Genomic DNA, 24673 nt, shown 5'->3' with positions numbered 1-24673 from the left:
TTGCCGAAGATCAGCTCCATATTCAATTCTCGTGTCATTGGTGCAATATAATGTATGATGTGATGTTATGCAAAATGATGCGATGATATGATGCAAAATGATGAGGATGCCGAAGACACACACCCACACACCCACACTGGAACACATAAGCTCCGCATCCCCTTAGGAACGACTTTTGAGCTTCTTCACCTTCTATTTCGGTGATATAAGTTCTGCATCTCCTTAGGAACATCTTTTGAACTTCTTCGCCTTCTATTTCGGCGGTATAAGTTCTGCATCCCCTTAGAAACGACTTTTGAACTTCTTCGCCTTATATTTCAGCGGTATTTGGCTCTGCATTCCCTTTGGAACGACTTTTGAGCAGAAAACTTACGCTGCGATCCCTTAGGAACGGCTTTTCGTATCTTCGTCGAATTTGGCTCTGCATTCCCTTGGGAACGACTTTTGAGCACGAAACTTACGTTGCGCTCCCTTGGGAATGACTTTTATAGCTTCGTTTATGTTGGCTCTGCATTCCCTTATGAACGACTTTTGAGCTTCGTAAATCTGTGAAGAAGATATATTTCATTCTGATAGAATCAAAATCATTACAAGAAATTAAAACTAAGTTTTCATTGCATGTTCCTTATTCAAAAAGTAAAATAGCCTAGAAGGTAAAAGTATTTCAGAAGCAGGATATCGGTCAGTATATGTGTTTTGATTCTGGTATAGTACTATTGACTGTACGAGCTTCGGACTCCTCCCTGAAGTCACGTTGTTGTTGGGATTATTGACGCCCTTCTGGCTGCTAGCTTCGGGAATAGGTAGGCTGCAGTGGTGGTGGCGGTGGGAGCTGAGGCCAAGAAGCTTGTGAATGGCTTGCCGAAGCAACAGAAGCTGCAGGTTGGTTGCCCACATACTCTGGTATGTAAGGAGAGTGGCACGAAGCAGTGTGTAAAACCTACTTCGGCTAATTCTGCCGAGCTTCTGCTTCGGCAATCTCCTTTTGCTTCAAAATAGTGATTTGGCACGTTCTTGTAGTGTGGCCCTTGTCCTCACCATAGAATAAGTAATAGATTTTCCTGGGCTGATCCCCATATCTTCCTCTGAAGCCCCTGCCGCCTCTGCCCCTTAGAGCTGGTGGCCTGAAGGAGCTTTGCTGCTGTCCCAAAGACTGTGAGGTGTGTTGTGGCCTCTGAAGCTGGCTTCCTTTGTCATCATTCTGACTGGAGCTGTGGATTGATCTGACATGCCTAGCGTGAATTCTCCCTCCGAAGCCCCTAATCATCTCAGAAAATTTGTAAGCTTCCTCCCTTCTCTGTCGGAAGTCATTATCAGCCCGGATGTACTCATCCATTTTCTGAAGTAGCTTCTCCATAGTCTGGGGGGTTTCCTGGCGAAGTATTGGGCCGTAGGTCCTGGCCGAAGACCCTTGATCATGGCCTCAATGACGATTTCATTGGGCACTGTGGGCGCTTATGCTCTCAGTCGCAAGAACCTTCGGACATACGCCTGAAGGTATTCCTCATGGTCTTGTGTGCACTGGAACAAGGCTTGAGTTATGACTAGCTTCGTCTGAAAGCCTTGAAAACTGGTAACCAGCATGTCCTTGAGCTTCTGCCATGACGTGATTGTCCCCGGCCGGAGAGAAGAGTACCATGTCTGGGCCACATTTCAGACTGCCATGACGAAGGACTTTTCCATGACAGTCGCGTTGCCTCCATATGAGGATATTGTTGCCTCATAGCTCATCAAGAATTGCTTTGGGTCCGAGTGCCCATTGTACATGGGTAGCTGAGGTGGCTTGTAGGATTGTGGCCATGGGATAGCCTGCAATTCTGCTGCCAGGGGAGAAGCATCATCAAAAGTAAAGGTACCATGATTAAAATCATCGTACCATTCATCTTCGTTGAATGAGCCATCTTGACAAAGCTCCCTGTGTTGGGGCCTTAGGTCATGATCATCTTGAGTAAGATGACGCACTTCCTCATTAGCTTCATCGATCTTCTTCTGAAGGTCGGCCAGCCGAGCCATCTTCTCCTTTTTCCTTTGCACCTGCTGGTGAATGATCTCTAGGTCCCTGATCTCCTGGTCCAACTCCTCCTCCTGAAGTGTTGGACTAATGGCCTTTCTCTTTTGGCTTCTGGCCTCTCGGAGAGAGAGAGTCTCTTGGTTTGTGTCCAGTGGCTACAGTGCAGCCCCTGGCGCTGTTATCTTCTTCACCGGCATGACGAAGGTTGATGCTTTACCGAAGATTGTGGAAGTGAGTACACCAGAAGGTGGGCGCGCAATGTTGGGGACTTGTTCTCAAATGCTATGAGTTAAGAACAAGGCAACACAAAATGTTAAAGGTTAATGCCCTTCGTCCTCCGAAGCATTATCTCCCTTAGGATATAACGATCTTCAGACGAAGGTCATGAAGGACGTACCTTCATCATCACAGTATACGTTAATGAAAGAAGAAGCATATGAAACATGGGAAATAACATGAATAATCATATGACATCATTAATATATCTTTATTATATCATCATGGATGAATAAGAACAATATTAAATTACATTTGTACCTTTGGCTTGACAGAAGGCAAAAGTCCAAGTGTGACGCACGAGTGAATACAAGCCAGCGTGAACAGTACGGGGGTACTATTCATCTATTTATAGGCACAGGGCGTAGCCTGTGTAAAATTACATTCATGCCCTTTATGTTTACTATTGACTTAAGGACAATCCAACGAGGACTAGATAGCCTTTTCCCCTTTAAGTCAGTTCCTTTTTCTGCCGCTGAGCCGAGGCTCCCTTGCGCGTAGCTTCGGAGCTGCATCAACCTTCGTCTCGACCATGCTTTTCATATTGTGTACAGTTTTAACCCGAGTCCGAAGGTACCTGTACATATATTACACTTGGAAAACATTGTTAAATCATGTTTTTGAGGACCTTCGGAAGACGAAGGCCCCCAACACTATCCTTTCGGTGGGTCCAAACTTCTGTTGTAATCATGAAGTCAAAATTATGTATCTAGCCTTACACCTGGTTTTGGACCTGACTTGATGATGAATGAGGACTTGATTACTAGGAACTTGGTCTAAGAGAAAAGTCTATGTTCTCCAAGGTGATCCAGAGCTAGGTAGCCGCTTAGCCTGGTCTTGTACCATAAGCCTACACCTTCCACCGCCCTAGAATAGCTAACTTAGTACCTTCTAGACCGGGTACCTAGAAGTCCAAACCTCGTACTGATTCAAGGGCTAGTCCCGAAACTGGGTTCGGCAAGACTTAGATGCATGATTAGATGGATTGAATACAACAGAAGTAAGGGTCCTGAGGGTGCGCTGCTATACAACGACCTTAAGCGATACACAAGGTTGTCTCCTGCTACAATATTGATCCGAGACGGTTAGGATAGCCAGTATACCAGGGGCCGGTGAAAGGGAAACAGGGTTAACCTTTTCCACAATTAATTTTGGTGGTTGAATGTCCAACACAAATATATGGACTAACCAGTTTGCTCTAGAATATATGTTCTACAGGTGAATAAAGGTTCAACACAAACCAATTTATATTCAAGTTAGGGATCAAATACAAAGGAGCAAAAGAAACCAGAGTGTGCTGAGGAACGGCGCACCGGACTGTCCGGTGCACCACCGGACAGTGTCCGGTGTGCTAGGACCGTACAGCTCAAACCAGCCACTCTCGGGTTTCTCCAGACGCCCTCCGCTATAATTCACCGGACTGTCCGGTGTGCCACCGGACTGTCCGGTGCACCAGCGGAGCAACGACTATCCAGCACAACAGTCGACTGCAACGGCACCCTCACAACGCTACAGTACGCGAACAGTGCACATCAGAAGTCAGAGCAGAAGTCAGAGGCGCACCAGACAGTGAACAGGACCTACCTAGTGTGGCACCAGACTGTCCGGTGCCGCATGAGGACAAAGACTCCAACGGTTAACTTCTCCAGAACCCTAACAGTTGGGTGACATGGCGGCACACCGGACTGTCCGGTGCACCCATCGACAGCAGTCATCCCCAACGGCTTGTTGGTGGTTGAGGTCTATAATACCCCCCAACCACCACAACCCCAAGCATCCAAGATTTCTGAGTATCACATTCATTACAAGAGCTCTAGCATTCACTCCTAGACACAATTGAAAAGATCAAAGCCTCTCCAAGTCCCCAATTCATCTCAAACACTTAGTGACTTGGGAGAGAGAGATTTTGTGTTCTTTTGAGCTCTTGCCTCTTGGATTGCCTTCTTCCTTTCTCATTTCTTTTCTCAAGTGATTTGTAATCGAAGCAAGAGACACCTAAGTGTGTGGAGGTCCTTGCGGGGTCTAAGTGACCCGGGAGATTAAGGAAAAGGCTCACTCGGTCTAAGTTATCGTTTGAGAGAAGGAAAGGGTTGAAAGATACCCGGTCTTTGTGACCACCTCAACAGGGACTAGGTTCTTTAGAACCAAACCTCGGTAAAACAAATCATCGTGTTCATCTGCTTCATTCGCTCTTGATTTGTTTTCCCCCTCTCTCCCGGACTCAATTTAAGTCCTAACGCTAGCCCCGGCTTGTAGTTTGTGTTTTAAGTTGTAAATTTCAGATTACGCCTATTCACCCCCCCTCTAGGCGACTTTCAATTGGTATCAGAGCCCGGTGCTTCATTAGAGTCTAATAACTCGAAGTGATGTCGGGAGGATCCGCTAAGAGGGAGATGGAAATCGGCGAGAAGGCCACAAGCCACGGGAAGGCTCCATCAAGGGAGTCCGGCACTAAAGCCAAAGAGGGATCCCCTCCCCGCGTCAAATCGCATCGGAGTGGCGACAAGAAGAAGATGAAGAAAGTGGTCTACTACGAGACCGACTCTTCATCGCCCTCCACATCCGGCTCCGACGCGGCGCCCGTCACTTCTAAGTGCCATGAGCGCAAGAAGTATAGTAAGAGGCCACTTCATTATCCCCGTATTTCTAAGCGCGCACCTCTACTCTCCGTTCCATTAGGCAAACCGCCATATTTTAATGGTGAGGATTATTGTATGTGGAGTGATAAAATGAGGCATCACCTAACCTCGCTCCATGCAAACATTTGGTAAATTGTTGAATTTGGAGCGCAGGTACCTACGGTGGGAGACGAGGGCTACGACTCGGACGAGGTCGCCCAAATATGGCACTTTAAATCCCAAGCAACTACTATGCTCCTCGCCTCCTTGTGTCGAGAGGAGTATAATAAGGTGCAAGGGTTAAAAAGTGCCAAGGTGATTTGGGACATCCTAAAGACCGCACACAAAGGAGATGAGGTGACAAGATCACCAAGCGGGAGACGATCGAGGGGGAGCTCGGTCGTTTCATCCTCAACCAAGGAGAGGAGCCACAAGCAATGTACAACCGGCTCAAGACCTTGATCAACCAAGTGCGCAACCTCGGGAGCACAAAATGGTATGACCATGAAATGGTCAAGGTTATTCTAAGATCCCTTGTTTTTCGTAACCCTACTCAAGTTCAATTAATTCGTGGGGATCCTAGATACAAATTAATGTCTCCCGAGGAAGTGGTAGAAAAGTTTGTGAGCTTTGAGCTAATGATCAAAGACTCCAAACACATCGTCAACTTGGAGCAAGGTGGCACCTCCACACCCGAGGTGCAACCCAACGCATTTAAGGCGACGAAAGAAAAGAAAGAACAGTCTACATCAAGTAGGCTCCCCATCGACGCCTCCAAGCTCGACAATGAGGAGATGGTGCTCATCATCAAGAGCTTCCATCAAATCCTCAAGCAAAGGAGGGGGAAGGATTACAAACCCCGCTCCAAGAGGGTGTGCTACAAGTGTGGTAAGCCCGGTCATTTTATTGCCAAATGTCCAATGTCTAGTGATAGTGACAGGGGCGATGACAAGAGGGGAAAGAAGAAGGAGAAGAAGAGATACTACAAGAAGAAGGGCGGCGATGCCCACGTGTGTCGAGAATGGGACTCCGATGAGAGCTCCATTGACTCATCCTCCGACGAGGATGCCGCCAACATCGTCATCAACAAGGGACTCCTCTTCCCCAACATCGGCCACAAGTGCTTCATGGCAAAGGACGGCAAAAAGAAGAAGGTGCAATCTAGAACCAACCTCAAGTATACTGCATCTAGTGATGAGGGTAGTTTCAGTGAAGACGAAAATGATTTGCTTACTCTTTTTGCCAACCTTAACATGCAACTAAAATAAAAATTAAATTAATTGATAGGAGCTATTCATGAGAAGGATGAACTTTTGGATAGCCAAGAGGAATTCCTTATTAAGGAAAATAAAAGGCATGTTAAGTTGAAGAATGCCTATACTCAGAAAGTAGAGAAATGTGAAAACCTAACCAAAGAGCTTAGCATTTGCCATGAGTCTATTTCAGACCTTAGAACTGAGAATGCTAGTTTAATTACTAAGGTTGAAAAGTTAAATGTTTGTAATGATTCAATTTCCAATCTTAGAAATGAAAATGCTAGTCTAATTGCTAAGATTGATGAATTGAATGTTTGCAAAAATTATATTTCCTATCTTAGAAATGAGAATGCCACACTACATGCTAAGATAGAAGAATTGAATGTTTGCAAACCCTCTACATCTACTGTTGATCATGTTTCCATTTGCACTAGATGTAGAGATATTAATGTTGATGCTATAAATGATCATCTTGCTTTAATTAAACAACAAAATGATCATATAGCTCAACTAACTGCTAAAATTAATGAGCATGAGATTAAAAATGAAAAATTTAAATTTGCTAGAAGCATGCTCTATAGTGGGAGACGCCCTGGTATTAAGGATGGCATTGGTTTCCAACAGGGAAGCAATGTCAAACTTAATGCCCCTAAGAAATTGTCTAACTTTGTTAAGGGCAAAGCTCCCATGGTTCAGGATAATGAGGGCTATATTTTATATCCTGCTAATTATCCTAAGCACAAAATTAGGAGAATTCATGCTAGGAAACCTCATATTGTTTCACATCATGCTTTTATGTATAAGAATGAGGCTTGTAGCTCTAGACAATCAACTCATGTTAAATTGCATAAAAGAAAAACTCCTACTACATCAAATGATCATAATATTTCATTTAAAACTTTGGATGCTTCTTATGTGCTCACTAACAAATCAGGAAAAATAGTTGCCAAATATGTTGGGGGCAAACACAAGGGGTCAAAGACTTGTGTTTGGGTACCCAAGGTGCTTGTTTCTAACGTGAAAGGACCCAAGACTGTTTGGGTACCTAAGAACAAGGCCTAAATTGTTTTGCAGGTTTATGCATCCGGGGGCTCAAGTTGGATAATTGATAGCGGATACATGAACCACATGATAGGGGTGAAAAGAATGTTCTCCTCCTACGAGAAAAACGAAGATCCCCAAAGAGCTATCACATTCGGGGATGGAAATCAAGGTTTGGTCAAAGGACTTGGTAAAATTGCTATATCACCTGACCATTCTATTTCCAATGTTTTTCTTGTAGATTCTTTAGATTATAACTTGCTTTCTGTATCTCAATTATGCAAAATGGGCTACAACTGTCTATTTACAGATGTAGGTGTTACTGTCTTTAGAAGAATTGATGATTCAGTAGCATTTAAGGGAGTATTAGAGGGTCAGCTATACTTAGTTGATTGTAACAAAGCTGAACTCAATACTTGCGTAATTGCTAAGACTAATATGGGTTGGCTCTGGCATCGCCGACTAGCCCATGTTGGGATGAAGAATCTTCACAAGCTTCTAAAGGGAGAGCACATTTCAGGACTAACAAATGTTCATTTTGAGAAAGACAGGGTTTGTAGCGCATGTCAAGCAGGAAAGCAAGTTGGCACCCATCATCCACATAAGAACATAATGACAACGGACAGGCCACTGGAACTACTCCACATGGATCTATTCGGCCCGATAGCTTACATAAGCATCGGCAGGAGTAAGTACTGTCTAGTAATTGTGGATGACTATTCTCGCTTCACTTGGGTATTCTTTTTGCAGGAAAAATCACAAACCCAAGAGACTTTGAAGGGATTCTTGAGACAGGCTCAAAATGAGTTCGGGTTGAGAATCAAAAAGATAAGAAGCGACAACGGGACGGAGTTCAAGAACTCACAAATAGAAGGATTTCTTGAGGATGAGGGCATCAAGCATGAGTTTTCTTCTCCCTACACACCTCAACAAAATGGTGTAGTGGAGAGGAAGAATAGAACTCTACTGGACATGGCGAGGACCATGCTTGATGAGTACAAGACTCCGGACCGGTTTTGGGCTGAGGCGATTAACACCGCCTGCTACTCCATCAACCGGCTCTACCTTCACCAAATCCTCAAGAAGACATCATACGAACTCCTCACTGGTAAAAAGCCCAATGTTTCATATTTTAGAGTCTTTGGTAGCAAATGTTTTATTCTTGTTAAAAGAGGAAGAAAATCTAAATTTGCTCCTAAGGTTGTAGAAGGCTTTTTACTTAGTTATGACTCAAACACAAGGGCATATAGAGTCTTCAACAAATCCACTAGATTAGTTGAGGTTTCTTGTGACATTGTGTTTGATGATACTAATGGCTCTCAAGTGGAGCAAGTTGATCTTGATGAGCTAGATGATGAAGAAGCTTTGTGCGTAGCGCTAAGGAACATGTCCATTGGGGATGTGTGTCCTAAGGAATACGAAAGGCCTACACAAGCACAAGATCAACCACCATCTTCCATACAAGCATCTCCATCAACCCAAGATGAGGATCAGGCTCAAGACAATGAAGATGAAAATCAAGAAGATGAGGCACCTCAAGAGGAGGACAATGATCAAGGGGGAGATGAGAATGATGAAGACAAGGAAGATGATCAAGAGATACAGGGTCAAAGACCGCCACACCCAAGAGTCCACCAAGCAATTCAACGAGATCACCCAGTGAACTCCATTCTCGGTGACATTCATAAGGGGGCAACCACTAGATCTCGAGTTGCTCATTTTTGTGAACATTACTCTTTTGTTTCCTCTATTGAGCCATATAGGATAGAGGATGCACTAAGAGATCTGTATTGGGTGCTGGCTATGCAAGAGGAGCTCAACAACTTCACAAGGAATGAGGTATGGCATTTAGTTCCACGTCCTAACCAAAATGTTATAGGTACCAAATGGGTATTCCGCAACAAGCAAGATGAGCATGGTGTGGTGACAAGGAACAAAGCCCGACTTGTGGCCAAAGGTTATTCACAAGTCGAAGGATTGGACTTTGATGAAACTTATGCACCCGTAGCTAGGCTTGAGTCAATTCGTATATTACTTGCCTATGCTACTTACCATGGCTTTAAGCTTTATCAAATGGACATGAAAAGTGCCTTCCTCAATGGACCAATCAAGGAAGAGGTCTATGTTGAGCAACCTCCTAGCTTTGAAGATAGTGAGTACCCTAACCATGTTTATAAACTCTCAAAGGCGCTTTATGGGCTCAAGCAAGCCCCAAGAGCATGGTATGAATGCCTGCGAGATTTCCTTATCACTAATGGCTTCAAAGTCGGTAAAGCTGATCCTACTCTCTTTATTAAAACTATTGCAAAAGATTTGTTTGTGCCAAATTTATGTTGATGATATCATATTTGGGTCTACTAACAAATCTACTTATGAAGAGTTCAGTAGGATCGTGATTCAGAAATTCGAGATGTCTATGATGGGGGAGTTGAAGTATTTCCCAGGATTTCAAGTCAAGCAACTCCAAGACGGCATCTTCATCAGCCAAACAAAGTACATTCAAGACATACTTAACAAGTTTGGAATGAAGGATGCCAAGCCCATCAAGACACCCATGGGAACAAATGGGCATCTCGACCTCGACACGGGAGGTAAGTCCGTAGATCAAAAGGTATACCGATCGATGATAGGATCTTTACTCTATTTATGTGCATCTTGACTGGATATTATGTTTTTCGTATGCAAGTGTGCAAGGTTCCAAGCCGATCCTAAGGAAGTTCACCTTAGGGCCGTGAAAAGAATCATGAGATATTTAGTTTACACTCCTAAGTTTGAACTATGGTACCCCAAGGGATCTACTTTTGATTTAATAGGATATTCCGATGCCGATTGGACAGGGTGTAAAATTGATAGAAAGAGCACATCAGGGACTTGTCAGTTTCTGGGGAGATCCCTGGTGTCTTGGGCTTCAAAGAAACAAAACTCAGTGGCTCTTTCCACTACCGAAACCGAGTATATTGCCGCAGGCCATTGTTGTGCGCAATTACTTTGGATGAGGCAAACCCTCAGGGACTATGGCTACAAATTGAGCAAAGTCCCTCTCCTATGTGATAATGAGAGTGCAATTCGCATGGCAGATAATCCCGTTGAACACAGCCGCACTAAGCACATAGACATTCGGTATCACTTTTTGAGAGATCACCAACAAAGGGGGGATATCGAAATTGCTTATGTTAGCACCAAAGAACAATTAGCCGATATCTTTACCAAGCCTTTAGATGAGAAAATCTTTAGCAAACTTAGGAATGAGCTAAATATTCTTGATTCTCAGAATTTTGATTGAAACATTGCACACATAGCTATTTTATATACCTTTGATCATGTCTCTTTCATTTGGCACATATACATATTTCTTATTCTTCATGTGCCTAAGCTAAGACTAATATGGTTCAATAAGAATCTTTTGTATTAAGTCTTAGATTGAAAGGGAAATGGAGTATTCGGCAAAGACATCGCTTCCACTCAACTCCATCGGTATTATCTACCCTTTGCTGGTATTCCGTCATCTCTCTGATTGGTATACACTTTCGCTCACATTTCTTTTATCAATAGGGGAGAAAATATAACTAGGGCTCTCATAGTCTCCGTTTTTGGCGATTAATGCCAAAGGGGGAGAAAATATTAAGCCCAAAGCAAAAGGACCGCACCACCACCTAATTTTAATTATGTTTCAATTTTTTTAAATTGGTATATTTCAAATTAGGTATCTAATTGATATAAAAGAAGATTTTCAAAATTAGTATCCATCAAAACCCTCTTGAAAACTAAGAGGAGAATTTCATTCAGTGGGAGTTTTGATTAGTCAAAGGAAAACATTTGAAACAGGGGGAGAAAATTTCAAAATCTTGAAATTGCTTCTTGCAATCTTATTCATATACCTTTGACTATTTGCAAAAGACTTTGAAAAGATTTTCCAAAAGGATTTGGAAAAAAAACATGTGGTGCAAATATGGTCCAAAATGTTAATAAAAGAAAGCAATTCATTCATATCTAGTAAAATTATCAATTGGTTTAATTCTAAGTAACCTATGCACTTACCTTATGCAAACTAGTTCATTTCTGCACTTTATATATTTGCTTTGGTTTGTGTTGGCATCAATCGCCAAAAAGGGAGAGATTGAAAGGGAAATAGGGTTAACCTTTTCCACAATTAATTTTGGTGGTTGAATGCCCAACACAAATATATGGACTAACCAGTTTGCTCTAGAATATATGTTCTACAGGTGCATAAAGGTTCAACACAAACCAATAAATATTCAAGTTAGGGATCAAATACAAAGGAGCAAAAGAAACCAGAGTGTGCTGAGGAACGACGCACCGGATTGTCCGGTGTGCCAGGACAGTACAACTCAAACCAGCCACTCTTGGGTTTCTCCAGGCGCCCTCCGCTATAATTCACCGGACTGTCCGGTGCACCAGCGGAGCAACGGCTATCCAGCACAACGGTCGACTGCAACGGCACCCTGAGTCCCTGACAACGCTACAGTACGCGAACAATGTGCGTCAGAAGTCAGAGTAGAAGTCAGAGGCGCACCAGACAGTGAACAGGACCTGTCCGGTGTGGCACCGGACTGTCCGGTGCCGCATGAGGACAAAGCCTCCAACGATCAACTGCTCCAGAACCCTAACGGTTGGGTGACGTGGCGGCACACCGGACAGTGTCTGGTGGCGCACCGGACTGTCCGGTGCGCCCATCGACAGCAGTCATCCCCAACAACTTGTTGGTGGTTGTGGGCTATAAATACCCCCAACCACCACAACTCCAAGCATCCAAGATTTCTGAGTATCACATTCATTACAAGAGCTCTAGCATTCACTCCTAGACACAATTGAAAAGATCAAAGCCTCTCCAAGTCCCCAATTCATCTCAAACACTTAGTGACTTGGGAGAGAGAGATTTTGTGTTCTTTTGAGCTCTTGCCTCTTGGATTGCCTTCTTCCTTTCTCATTTCTTTTCTCAAGTGATATGTAATCGAAGCAAGAGACACCTAACTGTGTAGTGGTCCTTGCAGGGTCTAAGTGATCCGGGAGATTAAGGAAAAGGCTCACTCGGTCTAAGTGGTCGTTTGAGAGAGGGAAAGGGTTGAAAGAGACCCGGTATTTATGACCACCTCAACGGGGACTAGGTTCTTTAGAACCGAACCTCGGTAAAACAAATCATCGTGTTTTCATCCGCTTGATTCGCTCTTGATTTGTTTTCCCCTCTCTCCCGGACTCAATTTAAGTTCTAACGCTAACCCCGACTTGTAGTTTGTGTTTTAAGTTGTAAATTTCAGATTACGCCTATTCACCCCCCTTTAGGCGTCTTTCAGCCGGTAGAGGAAAACAAACTTGTTTTTACAGCAGGCAATAAGGTCTAGTTCAGTTGGGGTCTGACTCCAAAAAACCCAACCTGTTGAGCTTCCTAGTACGTTCCAAGCGTACTTATCTTTAAAGAGAATTACTTGCTTTCAGTTTGTCTTTGCGGCGGTGGCAAGGTGCCACCGGGAGTGGGGACAACGAACATGAAGTCTCAGAACGCCTCTCATCGACAACTCACTGGGAACAAGATACAAAGATGGCCCCACCTGCGGGTTCACCGCTGAAAGTTGCCTAGAGGGGGGTGAATAGGCAAAACCTGAAATTTATAACTTTAACAAGACCCTTGATCCCTCGATTAGTGGTTAGAACAAGATGAACAATTATCAGAGTATAAAACTATGCCCTTTGCTTGCAAAAAGTATAGCTTTCAAAGAATGCGGAATTAACACAAAGCAACACAACTAAAATATCTATGAAGAATAAAGCAAGAGAGCTTAGATAAGAAGAGGAATAACACAAGTTCTCTCTTGCAAGGAGTTGCTTCTATATATGAGAATTTAACTTGAAGCAACACAAAGTAATAGCAACAAAGAATAGTGCAAGAGAACTAAGAGAGGGAGAAGACAAACAAATCACAAGCAATAAACACAAGTGACACGAGTGATTTGTTTTACCGAGGTTCGGATCACCAAGAGCCTAATCCCCATTGAGGAGTCCACTAAGGACGGGTCTTTTTGGACCCTTTCCCTCTCTCCAACGGTCACCAAGACCGGCGAGTGTTCCTTCTTTGTCAACAAAAGACCGAAGTCTCTGCAAGGCCAACCACAAAGATAAGGGGATCTTGCTAGCTTTACAATGAATGTGAGTCAAAACTCCACGCTCAAATGATCACAAGAGGTAGCACACACTTTCTCTCAAGGATTCTTATAAGGCACTATCACTAAACGCACACGAGTAACTCTTTCTTGCTTGATCTCTCTTTTGTGGCACTTGTGAGCCTTTGATGTGTATAGAAGTGTTGCTCTAGTAGATAGGAGTGAATACCCAACTCTTGTGTATGATATATATCAATGAATGATGTGAATGGGCTAGTTGGGGTGAGTTTTATAGCCCTCAACCACCCATATAGCCGTTGGGGCGCATCTGCCAGAAACTGCATTGGCGGACGGTCCGCGGCTAGGACCCGGACGGTCCGCGACCCTCCAACGGTCGATTCTGACACCTTCAACGGATACACCTGATAGATCAACGACTATCTACCTCGGTGACACCACACAGACGGTCCGCCCTTGGTCCCGGATGGTCCGTGCCAGCTCTAAAATTCCTTTTACTCAACTTGTCACCTTCGGGCTGAACCAGGTCTTCACAGGCGGATGGTCTGCATTGTATAGCCGGACGGTCCGCGGTTTAGTCGGACTATCCACAATTTACAGTTCCTGGCCGAAGTCAAAGCGGTGTCGTAGACGGTCCGCTGGAAGGGGCCAGACGGTCCGCACTCGGCGGTTTCAGAACTTGAGTTTCTAACTTCCCGTTGATCTTTGAACAATCTTCACCAAGTTGCTTTGGCTAAACTTGAGAGAGATCCTATGACCTAGACAAACATCTCAAGTGGCTTTCCATCTAGTCTAAGTCATGGATCATGAACATTTTGATTATTTTCATTCGTATATCTTCTTTTGCTCAAACTAGCTCCAAAATAATGATATGTTGATTTCGAGCTTTCCAACCTTTCTAGAAGTGTTGAATAGGTTCCTCGGGGTATTTAGAACTTATCCAAAGAGTAGAACTATTGGTAGTTCATCTATTCCATGTTTTACCCCTATTTGGTTGGATCTGAGTTGATTGCGATTTAGAGACTAAACTGCTGAACTTATGAACCTATGAATCAAAGACTAGGCAAACTAGTTAGTCCGAATGGTTGTGATGGTCATCAAACACCAAAATATAAGAAAATGGTTTAAGGCCATTTCCCTTTCAGCTACCTCACCTGAGGTGTGCTCGGCAGTGAAAGGGAAATGTGCCCTTGGGCCATTTCTAAGTATTTTGGTGATTGAGTGTCAACACAAGTGCTTAAATGTGATTCAATGCCCATGGATGAACAAAGTGCAAATCTAGAGCAAAGGTATGTTTCTAAGTCTTAGTACATTGGTTTTGTGTACTAATATACTTGTCTAAGTATCAGAAACAGGAAGAAGAAGAAAAGAGGAGAGTTGGTTGTGTACAGCCAAAAGGCTGTTTCGGTCTGGGGCACCGGACTGTCCGGTGGTGCACCGGACAGTGTCCGGTGCGCCAGGCTGCCTCGGGCGAACTGGCCGCTCTCGGGAGTTGACTGGCGACGTACAGCTAAAATTCACTGGACTGTCCGGTGTGCACCGGACTGTCCGGTGAGCCAACGGTTGGCCGGGCCAACGGTCGGCCGCGCGATCTTCGCGGGACACGTGGCCAAGCCAACGGTCGGAAGGGGGCACCGGACTGTCCGGTGTGCACCGGACATGTCCGGTGCGCCAACGGCTCCCAGATCTCCAACGGTCGACTGCGCTGTTTAAGGAAGGAAATCGGGCACCGGACAGTGTCCAGTGTGCACCGGACTGTCCGGTGCGCCCGACGACAGAAGGCAAGGATGGCCTTCTGGATTTGTTCTCAACGGCTCCTAGCTGCCTTGGGGCTATAAAAGGGACCCCTAGGCGCATGGAGGAGTACACCAAGCATTCCTGCAACATCCCTAAGCACCAAGACATCGATTCCACGCATTTGGTTCATTGTGATAGCATCTAGAGCTCTTGTTGAGTTGTGAACTCATTGAGTTGTGTTGTGAGCTCTTGTTGCGACTTGTGTGCGTGCTGTTGCTCTGATTTTGAGTCTTGTGTGCGTTGCTAGTTCTCCCTTTCTCCGTATTTCTTTGTGAATCTTAAGTGTAAGGGCGAGAGGCTCCAAGTTGTGGAGATTCCTCGCAAACAGGATATTGAAAGGCAAAGCAAAACACCGTGGTATTCAAGTTGGTCTTTGGACCACTTGAGAGGGGTTGATTGCAACCCTCGTCCATTGGGATGCCACAACGTGGAGTAGGCAAGCGTTGGTCTTGGCCGAACCACGGGATAAACCACTGTGTCATCTCTGTGTTTGATCTCTTGTGGTATTGTGTTTTGTTGTGACTCCTCTCTAGCCACTTGGCAATTATTGCGCTAACACTTAACAAGTTTTTGTGGCTATAAGTTTAAGTTTTCACAGGATCACCTATTCACCCCCCCCCCCCCTCTAGGTGCTCTCAATTGGTATCAGAGCCGTTCTCTTCAAGAAAGGGACTAACCGCCCGAAGAGATGGATCCTAAGGGGAAGGGAATCGTGATCAACGACAAGGAAAAGGAGTCCTTCGTCAACGAGCCAAAAGATGACAAATCCAACGACTCTGGCTCGGGCCACAGACGTAAAGATGGGAAGAAGAAGAAGACAAGACGTATCAAGGAGATCGTCTACTACGACAGCGACGAGTCTACTTCTTCTCACAAGGACGACGACTACGACAAACAAAAGACGGTTAACTCAAACTTTTCTTTTGATTATTCGCGCATTCCGCACAGCTCAAATGCTCATTTGCTCCCCATTCCACTTGGCAAGCCTCCTCACTTTGATGGAGAGGACTACGGATTTTGGAGTCACAAAATGCGTACACACCTATTTTCTCTCCATCCAAGCATTTGGGAGATTGTGGAAAGTGGAATGAAATTTGATAGCTCGGATAGTCCTTCGTTTATTAATGAACAGATCCATAAAAATGCACAAGCTACTACTGTGTTGCTAGCCTCTTTGTGCAGGGACAAGTATCACAAGGTGAGCGGCTTGGACAATGCCAAGCAGATTTGGGACACCCTCAAGATCTCTCATGAGGGGAATGATGTCACATTACTCACCAAGATGGAGTTGGTGGAGGGCGAGCTCGGACGATTCGCGATGATAAGGGGTGAGGAGCCGACGCAAACATACAACCGGCTCAAGATCCTTATCAACAAAATAAGGAGCTACGGAAGCACGCGATGGACGGATCATGACGTCGTCCGCCTAATGCTAAGGTCATTTACCGTTCTTGATCCTCATCTCGTGAACAATATTCGTGAGAATCCCAGGTACACGAAGATGACGCCCGAGGAGGTACTCGGAAAATTCGTTAGCGGGCGAATGATGATCAAGGAGGCAAGATACGTGGACGACGCCTTGAATGGTCCGATCAACGAGCCGCAACCCCTTGCTCTCAAGGCAACGAGGAGCAAGGAGGCGCTACCGAGCAAGGTGGCGCAAGTTGAGGCGGCCGGGCTCAATAATGAGGAGATGGCCCTCATCATTAAGCGCTTCAAGACGGCGCTTAAAGGTCGCAAGGGACATCCAAGCAAGACCAAGACAAAGGAGAAGCGCTCGTGCTTCAAATGTGGTAAGATTGGTCATTTCATTGCTAACTGTCCCGATAATGAAAGTGACCAGGAAAAGGGGAACAAAAGGGAGAAGAAGAAGCATTACAAGAAGGCCAAGGGCGAGGCACATATAGGAAAGGAGTGGGATTCGGATTGCTCCTCCACTGACTCCGACAATGAAGGACTCGCCGCCACCGCCTTCAACAAGTCATCTCTCTTCCCCAACGAGCGTCACACATGCCTTATGGCAAGGGAGAAGAAGGTGAGTACTCGAGACTCCACTTATGCTTCCTCTAGTGATAATGAGTCTAGTGATGATGATGACATAGACTATTCATGCTTATTCAAAGGCTTAGATAGATCTAAGATAGATAAAATCAATGAATTGATTGATGCCTTGAATGAAAAGGATAGGCTTTTAGAAAAGCAAGAGGATTTGTTGTATGATGAACATGATAAGTTTGTAGAGGCACAAAAATCCTATGCTTTAGAAGTTAAAAGAAATGAAGTGCTTTCTAGTGAATTATCTTCTTGTCATAAAACCATTTCTACTTTAGAAGGTGTCAACAATGATTTAAATGCTAAACTAAAAGTAGCAAATAAATCTAATTCTTGTGTAGAACATGTTGTAATTTGTACTAGGTGTAAAGATTTTGACATTGATGCTTGTAGTGAACACCTAGTCTCAATTTCTAATTTGAATGATGAAGTGGCTAGTCTTAATGCCCAACTTAAGACTAGCAAAAGCGAATTTGATAAATTAAAATTTGCAAGGGATGCCTATACGATTGGTAGACATCCCTCAATTAAGGATGGACTTGGCTACAAAAGGGAAGCCAAGAACTTGACAAGCCATAAGGCTTCCATCTCCGCCAAGGAGAAAGGGAAGGCCCCTATGGCTACTAGTGCTAAAAAGAATCATGCCTTTTTGTATCATGATAGGAGACAAACTAGAAATGCTTATAGGAGTTATAATGCTTACGATGATTTTTCTCATGCTATGTTTGCTTCTAGTTCTTCATATGTGCATGTTGGTAGAAGGAATGTTGTTCATAATATGCCTAGGAGAAATGTTGTTAATATTCCTAGGAAAGTTAATGAGCCTTCTACAATATATCATGCTTTGAATGCTTCCTTTGCAATTTGTAGAAAGGATAGAAAGGTGATTGCTAGGAAGTTAGGGGCAAAATGCAAGGGTGATAAAACTTGCATTTGGGTCCCTAAGACAATTGTGACTAACCTTGTAGGACCCCAACAAGAGTTGGGTACCTAAGTCCCAAGCCTAAATTTGCCTTGCAGGTTTATGCATCCGGGGGTTCAAGCTGGATTATCGACAGCGGATGCACAAACCATATGACGAGGGAGAAGAAGATGTTCACCTCCTACGTCAAGAATAAGGATTCCCAAGATTCAATTATATTCGGTGACGGGAATCAAGGCAAGGTAAAAGGGCTAGGTAAAATTGCAATCTCCAATGAGCATTCTATCTCTAATGTGTTTCTAGTTGAGAGTCTTGGATATAACTTGCTATCTGTTAGTCAATTATGTCATATGGGGTATAACTGTCTATTTACAAATATAGATGTGTCTGTCTTTAGAAGATGTGATGGTTCACTAGCTTTTAAGGGTGTATTAGACGGCAAGCTTTACCTAGTTGATTTTGCAAAAGAAGAGGCCGGTCTAGATGCATGCTTAATGGCTAAGACTTGCATGGGCTGGCTGTGGCATCGCCGCTTAGCACATGTGGGGATGAAGAACCTCCACAAGCTTCTAAAGGGAGAACATGTGATAGGTCTAACCAATGTTCAATTCGAAAAAGATAGACCTTGTGCAGCTTGTCAAGCAGGTAAACAAGTGGGAGGAGCACATCACAGCAAGAATGTGATGACCACTTCAAGACCCCTGGAGCTGCTGCATATGGACCTCTTCGGACCCGTCGCCTATCTGAGCATAGGAGGAAGTAAGTATGGTTTAGTTATGGTTGATGACTTTTCCCGCTTCACTTGGGTGTTCTTTTTGCAGGATAAGTCTGAAACCCAAGGGACCCTCAAGCGCTTCCTCAGGAGAGCTCAAAATGAGTTTGAGCTCAAGGTGAAGAAGATAAGGAGCGACAACGGGTCCGAGTTCAAGAACCTTCAAGTGGAGGAGTTTCTTGAGGAGGAAGGGATCAAGCACGAGTTCTCCGCTCCCTACACACCACAGCAAAATGGTGTGGTAGAGAGGAAGAACATGACGCTAATCGATATGGCTAGAACAATGCTTGGAGAATTCAAGACCCCCGAGTGTTTCTGGTCGGAAGCCGTGAACACGGCTTGCCACGCCATCAACAGGGTCTACCTTCATCGCCTCCTCAAGAAGACTTCGTATGAGCTACTAACCGGTAACAAACCCAATGTATCGTACTTTCGTGTATTTGGGAGTAAATGCTACATCTTAGTGAAGAAGGGTAGGAACTCTAAATTTGCTCCCAAAGCTGTAGAAGGGTTTTTATTAGGTTATGACTCAAATACAAAGGCGTATAGAGTCTTCAACAAATCATCGGGTTTGGTTGAAGTCTCTAGCGACGTTGTATTTGATGAGACTAATGGCTCTCCAAGAGAGCAAATTGTTGATTGTGATGATGTAGATGAAGAAGATGTTCCGACGGCCGCTATACGAACCATGGCGATTGGTGAAGTGCGACCACAGGAACAATTGGAGCAAGATCAACCTTCTTCCTCAACAATGGTGCATCCCCCAACTCAAGGCGATGAACAGGTCCATCAAAAGGAGGCGTATGATCAAGGGGGAGCACAAGATAATCATGTGTTGGAGGAAGAGGCGCAACCGGCACCTCCAACCCAAGTTCGAGCGATGATTCAAAGGGATCATCATGTCGACCAAATTCTGGGTGACATTAGCAAGGGAGTAACTACTCGATCTCGATTAGTTAATTTTTGTGAGCATTACTCCTTTGTCTCTTCTATTGAGCCTTTCAGGGTAGAGGAGGCCTTGCTAGATCCGGACTGGGTGTTGGCCATGCAGGAGGAGCTCAACAACTTCAAGCGCAATGAAGTTTGGACACTGGTGCCTCGTCCCAGGCAAAATGTTGTGGGAACCAAGTGGGTGTTCCGCAACAAACAGGACGAGCACGGGATGGTGACGAGGAACAAGGCTCGACTTGTGGCAAAAGGTTATGCCCAAGTCGCAGGTTTGGACTTTGAGGAGACATTTGCTCCTGTGGCTAGGCTAGAATCAATTCGTATTCTGCTAGCATATGCCGCTCACCATTCTTTCAGGTTGTTCCAAATGGATGTGAAGAGCGCTTTCCTTAACGGGCCAATCAAGGAGGAGGTGTACGTGGAGCAACCCCCTGGCTTCGAGGATGAACGGTACCCCGACCACGTGTGTAAGCTCTCTAAGGCGCTCTATGGACCTAAGCAAGCCCCAAGAGCATGGTATGAATGCCTTAGAGACTTTTTACTTGCTAATGCTTTCAAGGTTGGGAAAGCCGATCCAACTCTTTTCACTAAGACATGTGATGGTGATTTGTTTGTGTGCCAAATTTATGTCGATGACATAATATTTGGTTCTACTAACCAAAAGTCTTGTGAAGAGTTTAGCAGGGTAATGACGCAGAAATTCGAGATGTCGATGATGGGCGAGTTGAACTACTTCCTTGGGTTCCAAGTGAAGCAACTCAAGGACGGCACCTTCATCTCTCAAACGAAGTACACGCAAGATCTGCTGAAGCGGTTTGGGATGAAGGACGCCAAGCCCGCAAAGACTCCGATGGGAACCGACGGACACACCGACCTCAACAAAGGAGGTAAGTCCGTTGATCAAAAAGCATACCGGTCAATGATAGGGTCATTACTTTACTTATGTGCTAGTAGACCGGATATTATGCTCAGCGTATGCATGTGTGCTAGATTTCAATCCGATCCTAGGGAGTGTCACTTAGTGGCGGTGAAGCGAATTCTTAGATATTTGGTTGCTACGCCTTGCTTCGGGCTCTGGTATCCAAAGGGGTCTACCTTTGACTTAGTTGGATACTCAGACTCCGACTATGCTGGATGTAAGGTCGATAGGAAGAGTACATCGGGGACGTGCCAATTCTTAGGAAGGTCCCTGGTGTCATGGAACTCTAAGAAACAAACCTCCGTTGCCCTATCCACCGCTGAGGCCGAGTACGTTGCCGCAGGACAGTGTTGCGCGCAACTACTTTGGATGAGGCAAACCCTCAGGGACTTTGGCTACAATCTGAGCAAAGTACCACTCCTATGTGATAATGAGAGTGCTATCCGCTTGGCGGAAAATCCTGTTGAACACAGCCGCACAAAGCACATTGACATCCGGCATCACTTTTTGAGAGACCACCAGCAAAAGGGAGATATCGAAGTGTTTCATGTTAGCACCGAGAACCAGCTAGCCGATATCTTTACCAAGCCTCTAGATGAGAAGACCTTTTGCAGGCTGCGAAGTGAGCTAAATGTCTTAGATTCGCGGAACTTGGATTGAATTGTAGCATACTTGTATTTATGCTTTTGATCATGTTCGTTTATGCATTTTGTTGCTTATTATGGTGCTCAAGTTGTACAAACACTCCCTGGACCTCACAAGTCCGTTGCAAAGTGATGCACATGTTTAGGGGGAGATGTGTTACAACTTGACCCTTTGAGACTAACCATGTGCTTGAGTTGATGATTTAGTCTCGAAGGAGGATTGAAAGGGAAAAGGTGGACTTGGACCATGAAAGACTTCCACTGCACTCCGATGAGAGGGTAACTTATTCCAAGTTCATCTTTAAACTCTTATTGCCTATTTGCTCTTAATTGAAGATTTTGGTGAGGCAATGGGGTTAAAGGGCCAAGATTGATCCCGTTTTGGTGCTTGATGCCAAAGGGGGAGAAAATAAAGGCCAAAGCAATAAATGGATCAGCTACCACTTGAGAAACTTTGAAAAAAAAAACAGTAGAATAGAGCTTTTGGTTTGTCAAAACTCTTGCATTGTCTCTTTTGTCAAAAGTTGGCCTCTTGTGGGGAGAAGTGTTGTTGATTATGGGAAAAAGGGGGAGTTTTTGGAATCTTGAATCAATTTTCCTTGGAAAACCTCTCTTTATGTCTCTACAAGTGGATTTGACTTAGAGATAGGATTTTGAGTTTGATTTGCAAAAACAAACCAAGTGGTGGCAAAGGATGATCCATATATGCCAAATTGAATCAAAATTAATTTGAGTTTTTAATTGAAGTGATATTGCACTTGTTCTAGTTGCTTTATGTTGTGTTGGCATAAATCACCAAAAAGGGGGAGATTGAAAGGGAAATGTGCCCTTGGGCCATTTCTAAGTATTTTGGTGATTGAGTGTCAACACAAGTGCTTAAATGTGATTCAATGCCCATGGATGAACAAAGTGCAAATCTAGAGCAAAGGTATGTTTCTAAGTCTTAGTACATTGGTTTTGTGTACTAATATACTTGTCTAAGTATCAGAAACAGGAAGAAGAAGAAAAGAGGAGAGTTGGCTGTGTACAGCCAAAAGGCTGTTTCGGTCTGGGGCACCGGACTGTCCGGTGGTGTACCGGACAGTGTCCGGTGATGCACCGGACAGTGTCCGGTGCGCCAGGCTGCCTCGGGCGAACTGGCCGCTCTCGGGAGTTGACTGGCGACGTACGGCTAAAATTCACCGGACTGTCCGGTGTGCACCGGACTGTCCGGTGAGCCAACGGTTGGCCGGGCCAACGGTCGGCCGCGTGATCTGCGCGGGACACGTGGCCAAGCCAACGGTCGGAAGGGGGCACCGGACTGTCCGGTGTGCACCGGACATGTCCGGTGCGCCAACGGCTCCCAGATCTCCAACGGTCGACTGCGCTGTTTAAGGAAGGAAATCGGGCACCGGACAGTGTCCAGTGTGCACCGGACTGTCCGGTGCGCCCGACGACAGAAGGCAAGGATGGCCTTCTGGATTTGTTCTCAACGGCTCCTAGCTGCCTTGGGGCTATAAAAGGGACCCCTAGGCGCATGGAGGAGTACACCAAGCATTCCTGCAACATCCCTAAGCACCAAGACATCGATTCCACGCATTTGGTTCATTGTGATAGCATCTAGAGCTCTTGTTGAGTTGTGAACTCATTGAGTTGTGTTGCGAGCTCTTGTTGCGACTTGTGTGCGTGCTGTTGCTCTGATTTTGAGTCTTGTGTGCGTTGCTAGTTCTCCCTTTCTCCGTATTTCTTTGTGAATCTTAAGTGTAAGGGCGAGAGGCTCCAAGTTGTGGAGATTCCTCGCAAACGGAATATTGAAAGGCAAAGCAAAACACCGTGGTATTCAAGTTGGTCTTTGGACCACTTGAGAGGGGTTGATTGCAACCCTCGTCCATTGGGACGCCACAACGTGGAGTAGGCAAGCGTTGGTCTTGGCCGAACCACGGGATAAACCACTGTGTCATCTCTGTGTTTGATCTCTTGTGGTATTGTGTTTTGTTGTGACTCCTCTCTAGCCACTTGGCAATTATTGCGCTAACACTTAACAAGTTTTTGTGGCTATAAGTTTAAGTTTTCACAGGATCACCTATTCACCCCCCCCCTCTAGGTGCTCTCAGGCAGCCACTATCGGTACTTCGAGACTGGGGTACCCACTCCTACTTGATCAAGGTGGGACCCCTGTGGCTATCCCTAGTCATATAGTCGCAAGTGGTCTGCCCTGGCTCAAAGTATAGGCCCGCCCGACGAGGCCGCTGGCCTTAGGAGGGGGCCAGCTTCCACGTATGTCTCTCCGGATCTCCAATAGTATGGCTTCGGAGCCGCCACGTGCCCCAAGCATGGGGACTCCCTACAGTTATGTCCTGGGGCCAAACCCTCTCTAGATGATCCCAAACACCTACGTATGCTACTTGGACCTCCGACTTTAAGAGGTCTGGTGCTACCATGTGTACAACCCTATGCCAAAGGGACCCAAACTCCTCTGAGTACTTTCCGAACCCCCAGCTAGGGGTGGTACGGATCTACCACGTCTACATACACTCCTGGCTGATTGCTCCCTGCTTGGGTGGAGACGTAGTGCTACCACGTGTCTTATGGCGCGTGACGTAAGTCATCGAGAAAAACCTGATGTAAGCCTCTAGTAGAAGGGGCCACCTGCGTTCAAGGCAGGCAGAGCGCGCGACTGTTCACACCAGTGATAAGTGGCGGGCACCCCGCATTGAATGCAGGTGGCGTGCGTAGCCCGCAACTCTGCAAGGCCTGTGTCGCGTCAGAAGCCCGCACATTACCAAGGCAAGACCATTTACTCAATGCGCGCCGCTTAGGCACCCCTCATTATGACTTTTAATGTTCCTCACGTGTTACCGAGGCGTGAACGGATAGGTGGAGGGGATGGGACGACATCATCCGTATTCTCCCTATGTTCACCTACACTGTGACCTATGTCGTAGCCTTTGCCCACACGCCAACAAGACCGAACAGAGGACAAGACCGGACATGGAAGGCATCGATCCACTAGCATTACCCTGTGATCTCTTCGTATCCCTAAGCCCACTTGTCGGGCTCAGGCACCATGTAAGCCCCTCCCTTAGGCTATAAAAGGGAGGGTGCACTCGGTAGAAAGCAGACCGGCCTGAAGCTGTTCAGGGCGAGACGACTACGGGGATTCAGACACAAACCTTCTCAAGTCACCAATAGAGCGACTCATAGTAGAGTAGGGTATTACGCTCCAGCGGCCCAAACCACTCGCAAACTTTGTGTGTTCTTGTATTCATCCATCTCTACAGGCTAACCTCAAGCCCCCTCCTCA

This window comes from Zea mays, chromosome 2 (assembly GCF_902167145.1).
Source record: "Zea mays cultivar B73 chromosome 2, Zm-B73-REFERENCE-NAM-5.0, whole genome shotgun sequence".
NCBI lineage: Eukaryota > Viridiplantae > Streptophyta > Magnoliopsida > Poales > Poaceae > Zea > Zea mays.
This window is presented reverse-complemented; position numbering follows the sequence as displayed.